Source organism: Diadema setosum, chromosome 18 (assembly GCF_964275005.1).
Source record: "Diadema setosum chromosome 18, eeDiaSeto1, whole genome shotgun sequence".
NCBI lineage: Eukaryota > Metazoa > Echinodermata > Echinoidea > Diadematoida > Diadematidae > Diadema > Diadema setosum.
The window spans coordinates 28,620,407-28,638,225 of record NC_092702.1 but is presented as its reverse complement, the minus strand read 5'-3'; the positions used below and the strand labels follow the sequence as shown (position 1 = coordinate 28,638,225).

At 37.3% G+C, this 17,819-nt stretch overlaps 1 protein-coding gene across 1 annotated transcript in view; it reads right to left on the bottom strand.

Moving 5' to 3' along the window:
* The window catches only part of LOC140242068 (pleckstrin homology domain-containing family A member 1-like), a 98,580-nt gene extending 87,744 nt beyond the window's left edge, over window positions 1-10,836 (bottom strand). The window contains exon 1 of the mRNA XM_072321829.1: window positions 10,710-10,836. The gene's annotated coding sequence lies outside the window, so the exon portion shown is untranslated. The remainder of the gene's footprint in view (window positions 1-10,709) is intronic.
* Window positions 10,837-17,819: the final 6,983 nt, after the last annotated feature.

Below are 17,819 nucleotides of genomic sequence, written 5' to 3'. Positions count from 1 at the left end.
TCTAATGTCACTTTTACTTCTGATGTATTTCTTGATTCTATGCATTGGCAGCTATCACGGGCCACAGAACATATATACATATATATATATTTTTTTTCTTTGTTTTTGTTTGTTTTGTTTCTTTAAACAGACCCAACAAGTATAGTGGGGGAATAGAAATGAAGAAAATACATTGTTGTTTGAGAGCATTAGGATGACAACCATACAAGTAACAAAGGTGTCAGAGAATTTGCTTGAGTTGAGTTGTGGATGCTTGTCAGAGATGACTACAACTTTTCTGGCCTTGTTACAGACTTTTCTTACCCCGTAACCTGCCTTAAGAACAATCAATCCATTTTACACTTTAAGAGTAACATTCAATGAATTCATAAGCATCTGCAGTACTTCAGATACTGCATGCATGCACATCATATTGGGCAAGTTTGAGCAAGGCGTGTGATTCAGGCCAAAAAGTGCACTGCCCTGATGTTGGGACTGTCATTAGTCTGACATAGGTGGGGTAGTAGCTCTACATGGGATCACAGCAAGCAGATGAGAAACAGCCTGGCCAAATTTCTCTTAATGGTAAACAGAAGACAAGTGAATTATTACGTACAAGACACACCTATGCATTAGGACACAAACATTGCAACACTTCTTTCACCCTCGGGAAACTTATGACATGATTATTGCCATCATGACCATGTCTTTTTGCAAGACAAGAAATGGGCAAATACTCATGAAGAAACAAATTCTAATATAAATGAAATCCTCTTAGAAACATGTAAATTGGTAACAAAATATTCTGATGCTTGCAAACAAATACGATTTACTCAATTATTCAATTTTTTTCACACCTCAAGAAATTCCTTCATGTACTTCCCTTGATGACTTTTGTACAATCATTCATTGGCTTTATACATGAACTGGCCTTCTCTAGATTGCAAACAGATTTCATCTAACATTATTACAATGTATCTGTGAGGAGATGCATGCATTCATATCATTGTTTTGATCTCAACTGAAATGAAAGTATCTATTGTACTTCCTGTTAATTTTTTTGAATGCTCAATGCACCTTTTAGTTAAAGGCAAGATAACAAAGTCTAATATGCCTCTTGTGTTATACAACCATATAGCATCCATTGTACACAAGTACACAAAGCTGAAACTGAGCTAGAAATACACAAGAATTTTATCCATTTTTTCTTCTTTGATTCTAACACTATCATCATGACTAGCCTCAAAGATTCACTTCAATGCTGTCTACAATTTTATACCTGGGTTCAAACATTTCTAACCAAAACAAAATTATTACTTTTTTGTCAGAATCACACCATACAGACTGATGGTGTGTGCCATGCAAATTTCATCATTCAATAGTGGAAATTTTTGGTGCAGAGTCAATCTTCTTGTGTACCGGAGCAAACTTTACTGTGATTATTCACTGACCTGTGACTACCATATTACTCACACTACAATACATCGCATAATAAGGGTAACAAAGGATGGGGGATGGGTGCACCAAATTGGTACACCAAGCGATAGATACCATCTCTTTACAATGACTTCACCTGTGATAAACAACTCACACACAAAAAAACACAAAAAAAGTATTTGTTTGTGTGTTTGTGTGTTCTGCTTGTAAATAATATAGTGATTTCCATTTCATCTACTAGTGCCTATACAGTATTTTCTTCATCTGCTTTAATCTAATGTAACATGAATTACGATGACAACTTCAAACTTCTTCTAGGGTATAGTAACAGGGTGTTACAAGCCATACATGCCAAATACTGTAAAAGTAGAAATTTTCGCGGTGTTGAAATTTTCGCGCATTTCGCGCAACCAGAAACTAGCGCGAAAATAAAAACACGCGAATATTTTTGCTTGCCACACGTTTCTGTGCGTGATGTCTTGATCCCGCGGAATCAAAAACACGCGAAACTCTTCTGACCCGGCCTAGCGCGAAAAATTAGTCCCGCGAAAATATCCACTTTTACAGTAGCCAAATTCAACCACAACTTGCCATCCCGAGTGTGTATAACTGTGTGTGTCCCCAAAAGCATGGTACTTTCACTTGTTTTCCGTAAAGCACCACGCTAACAGAACAGCTTGAATTTGTAGATGCTGCCCAACAATGACTACTGGCTGGGCACTAGAAAAGCAAAGCAAAAGGAAGTACGTAGTGTAGTTGATACATGAATCTGTAGCTTTATGAGGCATTTTTGTCACAACTTTTTATTTCCATGAGTCAACTGCACAAATTTAGCTACTGGAATGATATACCAAAAGAATATGCACTTGTTACTCTATACATGCAAGAAAGTCCCCAACACTGACTTACTTTCGGTGAGGTTATTCACAGGAAACTGCCCAAATTTAAGTTGTTACTCCTTCAATTTTTGCCCTTCTGAAAAGGCTCAATCCACAGGTCAGGGCCAACCCAATATATTTAATCTCCAGAACAAGTGTCACACGTGTCCAAACTTGGAAAAAAAAAATGAGAAAGAATTTAGAGATTTACTACTAAATGTATCTTTCATCTCATAAAAACGTTGCATACAGAGACAGTCATTATCATAACTAATTAAGATTTACACTGGACAATTTTAACATTTCTTTATTCTATTTTGAGATTCTGTGTAAATGACCAGACTTCACTTCCACAATCGAAAAACCTGGAATCAAGCAATTCATCTAGAACTACACTGCAAAGCAGAAGGCGTATTTTTGTCAATCTTGACAAAAATCATGACTATGAAAAGGGTATAGAATTCTCATAAAGATGTCTCCGCACTTTCTTTTTTGTATGTGTGTGTATGTGTGTGTGTGTGTGTGTGTGTGTGTGTGTGTGTGTGTGTTTAACAAATCTCTGTGAATCAGGGTAAGCAGCAGCATAACACAAAATCAGAATCTATCAAAAGTTAATATTAATTCATGAAATAATGGCTAGTTCACTAAATGCTGAACAATAAGTGTAACGGCAGGCCTTTTTGCAATCTCAAAAGTGTACAATACATTAGGCAAACATTGATAAAGGGCTGAGCAGAAAGAAGGTTATGCTTGCTACATCCCAGGTATAGTACCGAACTTTCACAACAAATTGTTGAAATTTCTCCCGACAAAATTTGATAGCAAGCAGATAGGCGTAAAGATGCATGCATGCACTGGGAAATCTAGACTTGACTGTCATGAATACATTCTGGTTTAATGCTTGTTTTGTTGTTGTTGTTGGTGTGCGTTTTTCTTTTTTAGGGAAGGCGGGGGGGGCTAACCTGTGATAGAACTACAATCTTGTATTAAATCTTTGCTCTGAAGTTCATTTTGTTCTTAACCCAGATTTATAGCACATTAGAGCAGAATTTGAACATACTATGTAAATACACATATTGCAGAAGACTTCCAAGTTGAATTCTTGGACATAACATGCCCTAAAAAAGTTTTATTTGATTTACATACATACAGAAGAGTACTTGTTTCCATCTGCCATGCATCCTTACATATATTTCAACAATGCCAGATACCAGGGGCACCAATCTAGTTTCTGGCTAAAGCGGGAGTCACACTATACCAGTATTGTTTTGATTTCATTTATTTCCAGATCCAAATGATACAAAAAGAACTGCGTCCTCGAGTTTTACAACAGGAAACAGGGCAATGTAACATCAGTCAGCCTCAGGATCATAAAAATGATGTTTCCCTTTGATTCCCTTTGATTCCTTTTATCAGCAGAGGCGACACTGTGTGGAAAGCGACTGCAGACGACCAGCCAGGGAGAAGTTTTACCAAGGAAGACGCAAAAACAGTCTATCTTTAGTCCAGGAGCAGGAAGTGGTTTTTCTTGTAACACTTCTGGTGGCCTCCCCTTTTGTTGTGGTGTCCCGCTTTCCTATCAAACCCTCCTAGTCGCTGGCCAACTCAAGAGACAGGGAAGTGATTTCAATACATTTCATTAGCCAAGTTGGTGTTTTTAAATTCTTCTGTCATTGTTGTTGTTGTTGTTGTTTGGAAAAGCAGTGAAACCGACAAGCGACAGATTGGTGAACATCGCGGTGTAGAGGAACAAATCATTAAAACAGTGGCCAGCCCTGTGATTGTCGGTGAGTTCACTGGATACAGGGCATCCAGTGATGGACTATGCAGTAATGATTCAGGTAGTCCTGATCATGTGACTATCGTGTTTAGTGTGAAGTAATCCTTTTCATACACAAAGCAGGTGTCTCTTGAGTTTTTGTGGCATGAAAATATCTTTGTCTTACACTACATTGTATCTCAGCAATATTATAATATATTATAATTATGGCAATCACGTTCAGACAAGACATGTGCACTGTAAACTTGAAAGAAATTTGATTTGAAAAAAAAAAAAATGAGACAATTCAACTTTTAAAAAGGATTGAGACACAAAACATATGAGCCATGAATGGTATCAAAAGGTTCAAGCAGGATGCCAAATAATTTATCATTTATCCCACTAGATTACAAGAACTGCTGTTCCATGCAATAAACCAAGATGAGAAGAAAATAGCTCTCTGATGCAACATTGGTTTAAGTATAAAGTCATGATCAATGACTGATAGATTTTCTCTTCTAACATGTTTAGTGTCATGCAAGCTTTTATCCACAGGGTGCTGTTAGAGATCATCTTGATGAGGTGATTTCAACTTGGAAACAACAGGCTGCTTCTAAATAAAATCACACTCAGTTGTGTTTTTATACTTTAGTGTATGTATCATACAAGACATCTTTGATGGCTTAAGATCCTAGAAAACCTTGTTTTCTGAAGAAATCATATTAAGTCTTAAATTAGCAGTTCATGCTGCCAACCACTGTGCAGGTAGGCCTATTTTCTTTAAGTTTGAACTGACAATGTTTCAAATACTAACCTAAGAATCATGTCACACACATGCACACACAGCTACAAATATCACATTATCAAAAAATAAGTAATGATAACACTCTTTGCATGAACAACTCTTGAAATTACATCACATGATGTGTTATTTCATTGACAGTCGTGTTGAATTCATGTATATGTGCACTTCCCAGCTTGAACTTATGAAAATGAAATGAAAACAGACTTCAGAAGTTGGTTCTGGTGTACTTTTCATGACAAGCACAGAAAAAAAAAATGCAGTAGCTAGGTATTCCATGATTACTACCATAAAATTAGATGATTTATATCTTTAGAACACTATTAGTCTCTTGTTTGAAAAACAAAAATCACTTGAAGAAAAGGATTCTCGCCTATCAGAAAGTAAGCCCCTCTGTACTGCAAAATGATGTGACATTAAAATTGAGGGGAAAAAGTGATAAGGTAACATTAAAATTGAAAAAAAAAAGAAGATTGAGCTTTCCATAAACAGTGCAGTAGAAAATCGAAAACTGAACATATATGTCACAAGATTCTGTGCTCATGCACATCAGCTGAAGAATCTGCTGCATGCAACTGCAATAAGACAGATATCACAATTTTTCTGCAGCAACTGTTCTCTTTATAAATTGTTGCACAGACCCAACAGAAAGTTTGGCAAATCACCCTCCAGTTTGTGATTTTGCTGGTGATGTTTCAGGAGGCAATCGGCATAGTTAATGTCACATCTTTTTTTCTATTTTTTAAAGGACACTTTACTGACAGAGCGAAAGGCCTTAGAGTGTTAAATGTGCCCTTAAAGCCTATTGGAAAATACTTGATAGTCTATGTAGTGTTTCTTGCGGAAAATTTCCCATAACTGAGTATGTGTGTATTTCAGTCATTCAGTTTTTAATCTGAAAAGTCCAGAAGCTCTTAGACATTTCTTTTGTCGATTCCTTTTGATAACTGATAGCACAAATATAAGAATAGCTGTGCTCAGCACTTGTGGAAGTGATAAAGGCACACATGAAAGATTGATGCTTAGACAGAAAGTGAAAAAAAAAAATACTTCTGTACTTCTCTTTCTATTTATAGCACAAGCCAATCTGGGCTATAGGATGTTCAAATATTGTATGTCTACGCTGCAGATTGCTCGTATGAGCTGTAACTTGTTCTATCGCTCTATCAATTTCTCTTTACGAGCTTATAATTTGGCTGCTCTGGGGAAAGGTAAAAATGACAACCTTGGCTTTTAGTTTCCTTTCCACTACCATGTCATTACATTTACCATTTTTTTTTTCACAGATTTTCAAAAGCCCTAAAAAAGAACAGCACAAAGAATGCAATATGAAAACACAACATATAATTTTATTATTATCAGGCAACATGATGCTCCTCATTTTCCTGACTGATAAGTCTTAAATGCTATTAAAGTTTGAAGAAAAACAAAGGGGATTAAAGTAGTCAATGGAAAGTGAGGGGACTTTATGAAACCATTTCCCTTTCTAGGGCAGGAGGAAATTAGATTTAAAGGGAGTTGGTTGTCAGATATTAAAGGTAGGGAATCCCATTTGCATGCCTCAAGTGAAGAGTTGTACAAATACAGTGGTATGTTGAAGAGAGTATCATTTTAGAAACTCCCATAAAGTATTGAAAGTGGAAGGTAACATTTAGTACATTTTTATTGACTGTTAGATTTTGAATTGAATTTTTTTCGCAGCTCACCGTAAATTCCAGTACTGTAGGCTACCTTTGCAGACCCATGCACTGCATGTGTGTCCATCATGTATATTTTGTGAAGAAAGTTCATCAAAACTTACAAACATTTCTATATACATTCTTGCCACACACTCTGATATGTTATTACATCAGCTCTTCTACATTTAGATTTGTGTTTATAGATAAAAAAATACAGAAGACTGCAACAAAAAAGGCTTAAGTGTGGCTGACACACAGAACTTATACTGAGTAGTTGAGTTTTGTGCATTATTCAAATTGTAGATAACTGTTGACTTCCAAATTTCTCAGCAGTGGCCTAAACAAGTCCCCTGAGGTTCATATTTAATGTTTTGCTGCATTTTGGGAGGTCTGTAAAAGGTATCCCCTACCTTTAAGGGTCTTTGATAGAATCGATCTTTGTTCACTGGCCCATGCTATTGTGGTACATTCGAAAGTGACGACTAGTGCAGGCCTGGTAGGATAGAATCGTCTGTCAGTAAATGAGTGTATTACAGCATCTACTGCTGGCCTTTGAATGCCGACTTTGTTTCCTTGACCAGGACTCTTCATCTTCATTACATAACTCTCTACCCCAGCACTGCCAACATTGGAAACTAGTCGAGAGTGAGACTCCCATAGGCCAATGCTATAATTTAGGAGTCAAAATGAGTGAGATCAATAGAAATGCATGCAAATGAAATAAAGTTTTAGAGTGAGAAAGGACCAAAATGAGTGAATCTCACTCTCAATGAGTGAGAGTTGGCAGCCCTGCTACCCCTTTGCACTGCTCAAATGGGTCCTAGGTGGGAAGCTGGGTAATTATTGTGGCTACATTGAAACACACATCATGGACCACGGATTCAACAGGGCACTAGCTGCATGGACCCACGTTTCACATCTGCCACGTTCCAAATGTCCAAATAAAACTGAGTTTCAGGTGGATACATCAAAAATGGTTGAGTAATAATGTCAATCTCAGTTTGGCTCTTGATTTGGCCAATGTTCCTGGCTGGTTCCACCTACTACATACGGATCAGACATAGAAGAGAAAGTTTGCTTGCTAGCTAGCAGCATAAACTTGCATGTTACACAATGCATGATCTCCTTTGATTGACATTTAACTAGCTTCACATCTTTGCTCTTTGTAAATGAAAATGACAGCAACTATCATGCCATTCAGCAGTATCCGCTCAAAGCCACCTGGAGCGTTTCCATAATGGAAAGTGCACACCCGATGCAGATCTATCGTCAGTGAGCATGTAAAGTCGTTGTGGGACATTTGTGGTCCAGACACGGAAGAGTCCACAGGTTACAACGTGTAGATTTTTAAACCTCAAAATTAAATAATAATGATAATCTGCCCTCTATGAATCTATGGATTGCTTCATTTGTTACATTAAAAGAATTAATCAATGCAATCTACACCTACAGATCCCACACAGCAACCAGTGCCTGGACAAGGTGGTTCTGTGGAGGTAACGGATGGCCTGATGCCTGGTTTGTTTGAGGCTGGTAGCAGTGCCCATGTGGAGGAGGAGGAGGAGGAGGAGGAGGAGTTGTCATAGAAGTTGTCATAGAATTCTTTACTTTGCATTATTTCCTCATACATGTGTATCGTCTGTCTATCTAGTAAATGGTTGTTAGAAAGTATAAACCTGATTGTCCTGGCACATGATTTTAATACCACTCCTGGTGTGATCCTAGAGGTGTCCACGCTGTCGGAATGCTACAATAAGCATTTTCAATAGCAGTCGTGCCCCTCTGGATTGATTCCTAGGACACTCCTAGATATGCCTGCAGTCAATGTGCAGAGATTTGTTACGGTGTCTGGGGATGGACCTACACCATGAACTGAGGAAATGATTTGCACGCTTTTTCCGTGTCTGACGTGGGAAGAATGTGGAAATGACATAATTTGCTTAGATAAACTTTCCTAAACTTGTCGGGGATCTAGTGGATGCTACCCCTAAATTAAATGAGAATGCATACCATAAAAAGTGGTAGCCTGACTGGAATGCTCTCAAAGGAATGGAGTAAGTGCACTTCTGGTGTGAGTTTGACTCCAGTGATAGGGGTAATTGTATGTTGCATTTAGACCACTTTGAGCACTACATGGTGGTAAAAGGGAGAGGGGGAGATCTTGAGATATTACATGAAATAAATGATGTTATTGCACTACCTGGGTGCTGTTTCATGAAGAGTTATAACTGACTATATAGTTGCTTTCTTTCAGAAGTCTATGGCAACCTGTGTGGTAAGAACATTTACAAAACAAATTGATTATATCTTTTGATAAAACGGGGCCCAGGTATAATCTTTTATTCAAAATGGTTGAAACCTCCAGCATAAAAAACAAATATAAGAAGCCCTATTTATAAACATAAGTATAGTTCTGCCATTAGGCCTCATGGAAAATGAAAATAAACTAATCACCTGACAAATATTACTGCTGGTAGATATGACACATAGCCCTTCATAATACTCGCAGAAATGAGGAGACAAGACAACAGCAGTATATTTCAATGACTTTTTGCTCTGGCAAGTGGTGTTGGCCCTGAATATGAATCTAAGCACTAACTACATAGTACAGTATTCATCGCATAATCGGGCATCTGATAATCGGGAACCTCGCTTAAATGACATACGCTTCCCAGAAACATTTCCAATGCATGTTATTTTCACTGGATAATCGGGCGGGGACCTCTGATAAACGGGACAATTTTTCTTCAAGCGATCTTTCATTTTGTTGATATTTTACACAAAAAATCTACCAAAATACCACAACAATATTTCAAAGATTCCCTGTCAGTTGTCGTTTACATCGAACTTACAAAGCAAGCTTCGGACTGGTGTGTTTTGACCTCCGTCCATCCAGTACACGTACATGCATAGCCACGAAAGCGCCGTGTATTATACAACCTTTTATAAGTATCCATGCCATTGCGAAACACATGCTTTCGCGAACATTCTTCTCCCCTACATATAAGCAAAGCTATGTGCAGGGAGAGCAAGAGGGTCGCGCCGAGGGGTAGCGTGGTTCTGTATTCATGTACATGTACAGTATGTCAGTATGCATGTGTGTGTGTGTGTGTGTGTGTATGTGTGCACACTACATGTACATGCACATGTCGTATGCCGTTAGTGTATGGTGAGTGCTCATCGCGAAATCGGGCACCCCGCTTAAAGGGGCCGTGTTTGCTACTCCCAACCTGTCCCGATTATGCGATGAATACTGTATATATACAGGGATACCAGCACAAATCTAATCTGACCGCTTTTCAGCACACAGCCATCATCAATGCCAAGGATGAATGTCAAATGCCCTGTAATTCAAATTAAGCATATAAACAATCATACACAGCTTTATTACATGGTTGTGTATACTATTTGACCATCTACAGGATTACTATTTCGAGATTTAATTAACGAAAATGTCATGTATTGTTTTGAGTTGAAATGACATGGTGAAGTGGGCTTGAAGTGGAGCTTGGATTTATGACAACTAAAGATCATGCCTGAAAACATGCAACAATAAGATCACCAGCTCAAATGTGCCATCTGACAGAGCCTTGCCAAGAGTGATGTGATATAAACTGGTATAAACAGGGAGGTGGGTAGACAGATTCAGTGGACCTTTTTAAATCGTTTCCTTGGCCTTGTGAGGCACGTAACAATCAATTACCCCTATTATTATTCATTATTATTATTATTTATTCGACTAGGTAAAGAATATAGGATACATATCATTAACATCACAAACATGAAACAAAAACCAGAATGAACATTACAAAGGATACACTGTACTGTACACATTACACAAAATGAAAATGAAATGAATGGAGACTACATGAGGGTCAGGGCACACAAAAGTAAATACATCTACTATTGCCCGTAGGCATGTGAACCCACACATGTTGCCCCTAAGAAACATTTAACAATCAATCACATGCACATGGAACATAACATTTGGCTGTCAAGACTGCAGTGACTGGTGACCATGGTGTGAGTTACAGTTCTTACTAGTGACGGCATTCTTATTCTGTTATTGAATCGTGCAAAAGAAAATCAACACAGTGCAGTGCATATCACATGCAGAATGACGAAGTGAAAATCTCACTCTTAGCACTTAAATCCATTGCAATTCCCTAGATTACCTCAATCACTAGTGCAGATCCACTCGCGTTCTACAAAGCTCCGAATACATCCAGCAAAATTTCCACGCTTCAGAGGAAGGAATGACCAGGAAATCGAGAATAACGTCAGTTTTAGCAACACACTAACTACCACAAGCACGCGCAACTAGCATGAAGGCTGGTGCGTGGGCGCTTTCTCTGTCGTTTGTCCGCCTGATACTTCCGGGTTCGTATTCCCTCGATGTGACAACGACCGGGCACAGTCGATTGCTCTCTTGTGTGTAAACATACGAGACACATGTGAGGACTCGAGGATGGCTCACGGGGTCATCGCATAGTCTGCCTACAAGCCGTGGCGGGGCGTCCTCGGCCCCGGTGGGGGAAACCTGATAATTGCGCGTACTGGAAAAGGGAGTTTCCCTTACTACCTCCAGTACAGTATAACAATGTAGAAGAATTTCTTTGTGTACGCGCCGCAGCCTTCTCTTCAGTAGATAGAAGGAGGCGTTTACCTTGGGTGATGCTGTACCTTCTCGGTTTCAACGTTTGTTCTTTGGATAATTATGTGTGTATGATAATGTGTGTATGTGCTGAGAGGAATATGGCAGAAAAATATAAGGGGTAGATCGGACAACTGGTTTTGGTCAGTCAGAATAGGAGTAGCGAAAAGTAATTGTGCATATTGGTCAATTGATCACAATTATTTCAGTTTCATATTTTCTTTATCTAGGGGATACTAAAGGGGATATTATCATCTGTTAAATGAAATAATCACATTTTAGATACATCCCGTCATATATACGTCTAATAGAAAATATCTGCCTCCATTATTCTTTTGATTGCACATACCGCATTTCGAAAATGTTTTGTTTCATGTTCAGAAATCCATTCTGGCCTTTGAGGGGAACTTACCGAAAATGTACACGTGCATGGTTTCAGAGAATGTTGGAATGCTAGGCCGTATACACATTGCTGAAGTTTGCAGGAAAATCAGACAAGCTGCGTTGTCCTATAGGCCTATATTGGGCCTAATATACTGTGACCAAAATTACGAGTTGCCGGAGTCTCTTTATCCAGGGATGACACTACATAGATTTCAACCAAAACTTTAACAAATCAAAACTTTTGAACGTCTCGGATTGTCCGATTTTCCTCAAACTTCACTGATGAATACTATCCTAATATTTCTGAATTTGCAAAACGTGTAGGGCCTATACTAGCATTTTGGGATATCCTGTCCCCCTTTAACGTTCATAAAATCGGACACTATAAGAACAGTTGGGTCAGCATAAAGTATTTGCTATGTAACATCTTGTGATTCCATTCGCTAATAAACACAATTATTGTCTACATAGAGAGTGTAGGTTGTTGATTGTTAGTTTTTTTATGTTTGTTTTTGTTTGTTTTTTTACCTCACTTTCCATAACTGAAAGAATCCACATTTTGTTATTAGAGAGTAATTCCCCACCGTGTTCACTGGTTGGGCTTGATAAATAAAGGTTGGTGTTTCTTCAAAATTGGACCTGAAATAAGTAAATTTGGGAAATAAAGGTATTATTTACAATTTGCAGATGAGAAACAAAAACCCCGCTTTCAATGCTTCAAATAGTTCTAAATGTGAGTTGGGATAGAAACAACCAGTGTAAAATGTTAATCAGTATAATCAATGTAAAATATTATTAAATATACAAAATGTGACAAAATATTATAATAGAATTGTTTTTAGAATAAACCGCCTAACAATTATGGTTTATTGAGAAAAATTAGTAATATCTCCTTATATTTTAAAGGCTTTTATTGCAAAATTTTATATGGTAGGATGTTTTGTAATACAACTGACCTAAAAACATTATGTATCAAATGCGATAACTCGAACATTTTTTATTAATTCAAATCACTGCTCCAAGTTGTAAATAACACCTTTAAAGTTTCGTGTCTCGCGAAGCACGCATCATCTCCCATGTTACCTGTATGTGAATCTTCCCTAAATTTATGTTGTTGTTGGTTTTTTGTTTTGTTTTTTGTTTTGTTTTGTTTTGTTTTGCTGGACATGAAACCAATATGAACATGATGCATCACATTTTAGGTGGAATCTATGGTACCACAAACACGATGTTCCTGATATACAAAGTATCAATTTTTGCGTGCGAGCCAGTAAAAAACTTGCGTGATAAGAATGGCATCATCGCCTCTCTCGGACTCCTATTATAGCGTGTGTGTGTGTGTGTGGTTTGTGACTGATTCATCACTGTTTTGAAAACACGGGGAACTTGCCATAACTGTTTACATTTTGGATCCCGCTTTCGATGTTTTAACATCTACCACTCTGTTCGTCTACTATTACTCCACATGTATTTATTTTGTAAGAGCCACTTTGAAAACGTGGTTTTCGGGGTTCCTTTTCATCCCCAACTTCGTTGTAACATATACATGCATGGCTGATGCACAGTGTTTTATGGATGTGACGAGGAACCTAATGTTTGCGTTATAGCACAGAGCACGGAATGTATACTTGACAGTTTGCAATCATTTGTTTATACTGACTTTTTAGTTTTGAAGAGCCCAAAGTGTATCAGTGTGTGTGTGTGTCAATAAAACAATGGATGGGTAGTAGAGGTGTTGTTATTTTTATCTACATCATCATAGATAATTTTGTATAAAAATTATTATGATTATCATCGACATTTTTTTTTCGTCGTTGGCAGAGTACCAATACGTAAACCCTTTTTATATTCCATTTCCGATTTCAAAGAAATCTTGAAGGGATTGATTGTTTGATTTTTCTATGTTTATTAAACAACACAACAATAACAAATGGGTTGAGCACATGCGCGAGACAACACTGTTTCCATTGTCCAACCCGGATGAAGGCGTCGTCTTAGCGTTCCAGTAGCGCGTTCGCGTCGCCGATCTAAAGCTCGATTTACTCATGAAGTACGACAACTCTGCATGAAAAAAAAAAACGCCCTCTTGTGCGACAAAAGCGCGCAACACGAACAAGTGCCTTTTTTTGTATCATTAAATTTTTGGGAAGAATCTGACATGTTTTGATATCAGTTTGCGTCTGAACTACGAAAATGGGTCCACCAGGATTGGATTATAAAATCAAAAGACCTCCCCACCCCATTTCAGTTGACCTATAGATTGTAAAGGTACAGGTATACCGTTTGAGAAGAAATTAGTTTACTACTCTTTTCCACAACACTTACTTCAAACAAGACTAGTTCTGGTGGTCCGAGGTCACGTAAACTAGATGTGGGGCCACCATTTTTTTTTTTTAAGTGATGTTTCGGTGACCCGAACGGCCTGCGGAGATTTATAAGCTTGCACATTGCTCTTACACTTATGTGGGGTTTTTTCTCATCCAGAAAAAAATGGAGAGTAACTCACGGCTCAGTGCTTCACTGAACGCATTTCAACTCTAAAATGCAAGGTTGCAAGAAAGTATTCACTGCCAAACTCGAGTCTATAATTTATGGTGCAATTCAACTGAACCATTTTTCTATCTTTAATCTGAATCTTATCTATCCAAAATAGAAATAGGTATACATCTATAGGGTAAATAAATTTTCATGAATAGGGCCTATGTGGTGCCATGGAAATCCACATTCATGCCTCAATTCAATAACAAATATGTTAGAATCAGTGAAGTTAGTTACAGTGTGTGGCATTGGAATCTTGATAACATACATGTCAATTTTCACATAACTATCAGTTTATATTATAATTTTAATGTCTTATAAAATTACTTCATATTCAAATGCTTTATTTTCGCTTTACTTTCCTGCCACAGAACATGGTATTAAGTGCATTCAGTCATACAGTTGCCAATTTTCTTAAATAATCATTTTATTTTAACATTTTTTGAATTTTCATTTTAAAAAATCATGTTTTTTTTTCAGACCACCAAATTTTATTGTAAGGCCACATAAAAAAAAGCAATTTGATGACCATGGTGGCCCTAATGGGCCTCCAAAAGTACAAGTTTGTGTCAAGTCCACATGATTGATTTTTCATGTTGGGCCAGTTTAAAGGGACTGTACAGCACTGGTTGAGGTAGGGATTCATGTTTTGAACATTTCTAGGTGAGATAATGAAAAGCCTCTAATGAAATATGAAAGAGCATGTAATTCTAAGAAGGATTCAACGTTTGTTGGCTGAAAATTGGTTTTCAAATGGCTGAGATATCCAAAAAAGTGTTAATAATAAAAGGCGACATGCCACAACTTTATTAGGATCTCTTTGTTTCACCTTGTTTTTGGGTACAGCCATTTCAAAACCAATTTTCATCCCCTTAGAACTGCATGCTCTTTGACATCTCATAGAGTGGTTTCTGAATATCTCGCAAAATAGTAAAAGCTAAATCTTCACCTCGACCAGAACTGTACACACCCTTTAAGTGCACTTTGCTTGTTTTTTACTCGACTAAATCATGCTAGCGTCTCTGTTTATATCTTTACAATTCCAACCACTACTAACATGCTCTTAGTTTTACACTAGTTAAGTTGACCTACGGTGCAAACTTGGAGATTTCCAAACTAGAAATTATCCCACTTACAATTACACACTTACCCTTAGATCAAAGGTTTTTCCTGATGAGTATTAGGAAGCCTGTGTGTATGACTTGGCTGACATGTCAATAATTATGTAAACTGCTAAAATTTATCTTATACATGTAGTTTGTTACTTGATTCCTAGTAAAATAAGAATTTCACCTGTAAAGTTTGGTATGATAATTAACTTGCCCATCTCTCTGCTCTTTTTTCATCCACTAATGATGATAGTAGTAATGATAATCATGATGATGATGATGATAATGATGACGATACTACTACTACTACTACTACTACTACTAATAGAATAGTAATGCCGATAACATTTAGGACGAAGAGGGTACTTGCAATAGTGGTATTTAAACTACAAGTATCTACAACAAAATATCTGATGATCACATTTGAGGTGTATATAATGGTCTTTATTTCTACATGCAGTGTATGGTACATGCGCCATTCATTTCACCAGCTGTATATGAAAGTACTCAATCATGTAGATTGACCAACATGATTCCAACACCTTGCTTGTGCTCATGATGAATCTTTGTATCAGGTTTCTAACTGCAGGAATCACACACTTCTTTCTGGTCGGTTTCCAGAGGAATATCATTCACCCGATACTGCTACAAACTTTTGCAGCCAACTTCCTACTTTTGAAAATGCATGTACTCGACTTTTAATTAATCATCATGACCACTCTGGGCTTGACAAGCTGATGGAAGACTTACGATTATTGATGGTGACATGATATCTTTACATGGAGGCACTAGACTGGGTTTGAAGACATTGTTCCGAACAGCATTTCCTGTTTAACAAATGTGAGCTAAGTAGTCTTACATTCCTGTCTATAACCCTTATAATTATATGCATGAAGTTAAGTCATGGGGGAAACCCAATTGTGATTTGAAATAATCTTTGAATGTTTAAAACAATTACAATTGTGTGAGTGACCAGATTAACAACACTCAACTTCCCTCAAAGCAGTTGTGTTACAATAAACCATATCGAAAATGATTTCATAGCATGGGGATACTTGTTCGTAGATACACTTTAAAATGACAAAAACTGTAAAGCTTTTGTACATCTCGGCGCTTCTTAATCCTTTTGAACATCTCTTTACAGCTCAGACAGCATACAAGGCCTGCAATTCTGTTTAGTTTAAGAGAGCCACATCAATGTTTAACCCTATTTGTAAGTATTCTGAAAGCCCATTGGCACAGGAAACCAAACAGCATTGTACACACTGTCCAAAGCCCCTGGTACAGAAAGGGTGTACAGTGTCTCTAATTTTCCAGTCTTCTTCTTCACAAGTTTTTGTACCCGGTACCCAGTTTCCAATATCTGGCTTTTTAACGAGGCCAGCACATAAAAAAAAAGAAAAAGATTTAATTGTAATGTTACAGTGTTTCAACACCACTCCACATCATAGCGTCTCTACAATATCAGTACTTTATACATAGATAACTTGGATGTCATTGCAATATAACAAATTGAAAAATGTGCAGAACATCACATCATTATGATGAATTATCGACAAAAATCCTACAGAAAATCAGAAAAACAACTTCAAATTTTGTGCTAAACAAAATTTGTGACTTCAGGTCAACAGACACTGATACTGCTGTCAATGGATTGGGCAACTTAACCTGTTCCATACTGAATTCTGAAATGCCCATAGACTTAATACGTAGGTCACCAGGTTCCCGTATCGAACAGGTTAATTGGACAGGTCGCTCAGTACAGTATTATACTGCTTGGTCTAATTGCCGGAATATCTATGACCACGATAGCTTAACCCAGTCGCTCTATACAGGATTAGAACCTGCGGGATGACCCAAAATGAGCATTAGAAAATGCGAGATTAGACAAGGTAGCAATTTACCATTGGACATGATACAAATATACATAAGTAGTCTCACAGACATAATTTTTCTACATTTGTGCCTACTAAATAATTCAGTTGTTGCAAAGAAAAATGTATGCACATTAACATATTCACACAGTGTCTGAATATCTGCAGTGGATTTTTTTCAAAGGCCAATACAGAGAATAAACATGCCAGTTGTTACTGTTATCTTTACAGAAATATGCATAAATATTACAGATTAGAACGTATTGTAGATGTATAAGTATTTAACATAATACAAACATATGCAGATAAAAAGAGCTGTATACATCTACTTTGTACACACCTAAGATATAGATACTCTGTATGCTTATACACCAACTCTTTACACATCCTTAATAACAAAATGCAATAAACCTGAAAAGTAACCTCTCATCAAATATAGCAAAACTAAGCAAATGTTGTCTTATTCACAGCTTTCATGAATATCTAGTGGCTGGTATATCAGTAGAAATACAAAACAATACTCTAATGAAATCATTACTCACGAAGATGTGATAATTTGTCTCCATGTTCCTGACACAATAATAAATTTTCATTGTGTGCACTACATCTCTAAAACATGAAACGAACCTTGCATTTTCCTTTCTTCTGTTCATATCCGAGAGATACTGTAAAGCAAAATATTTTCACGGCATGACATTTTCACAATTTGGAGCCAACGGCCTTTTT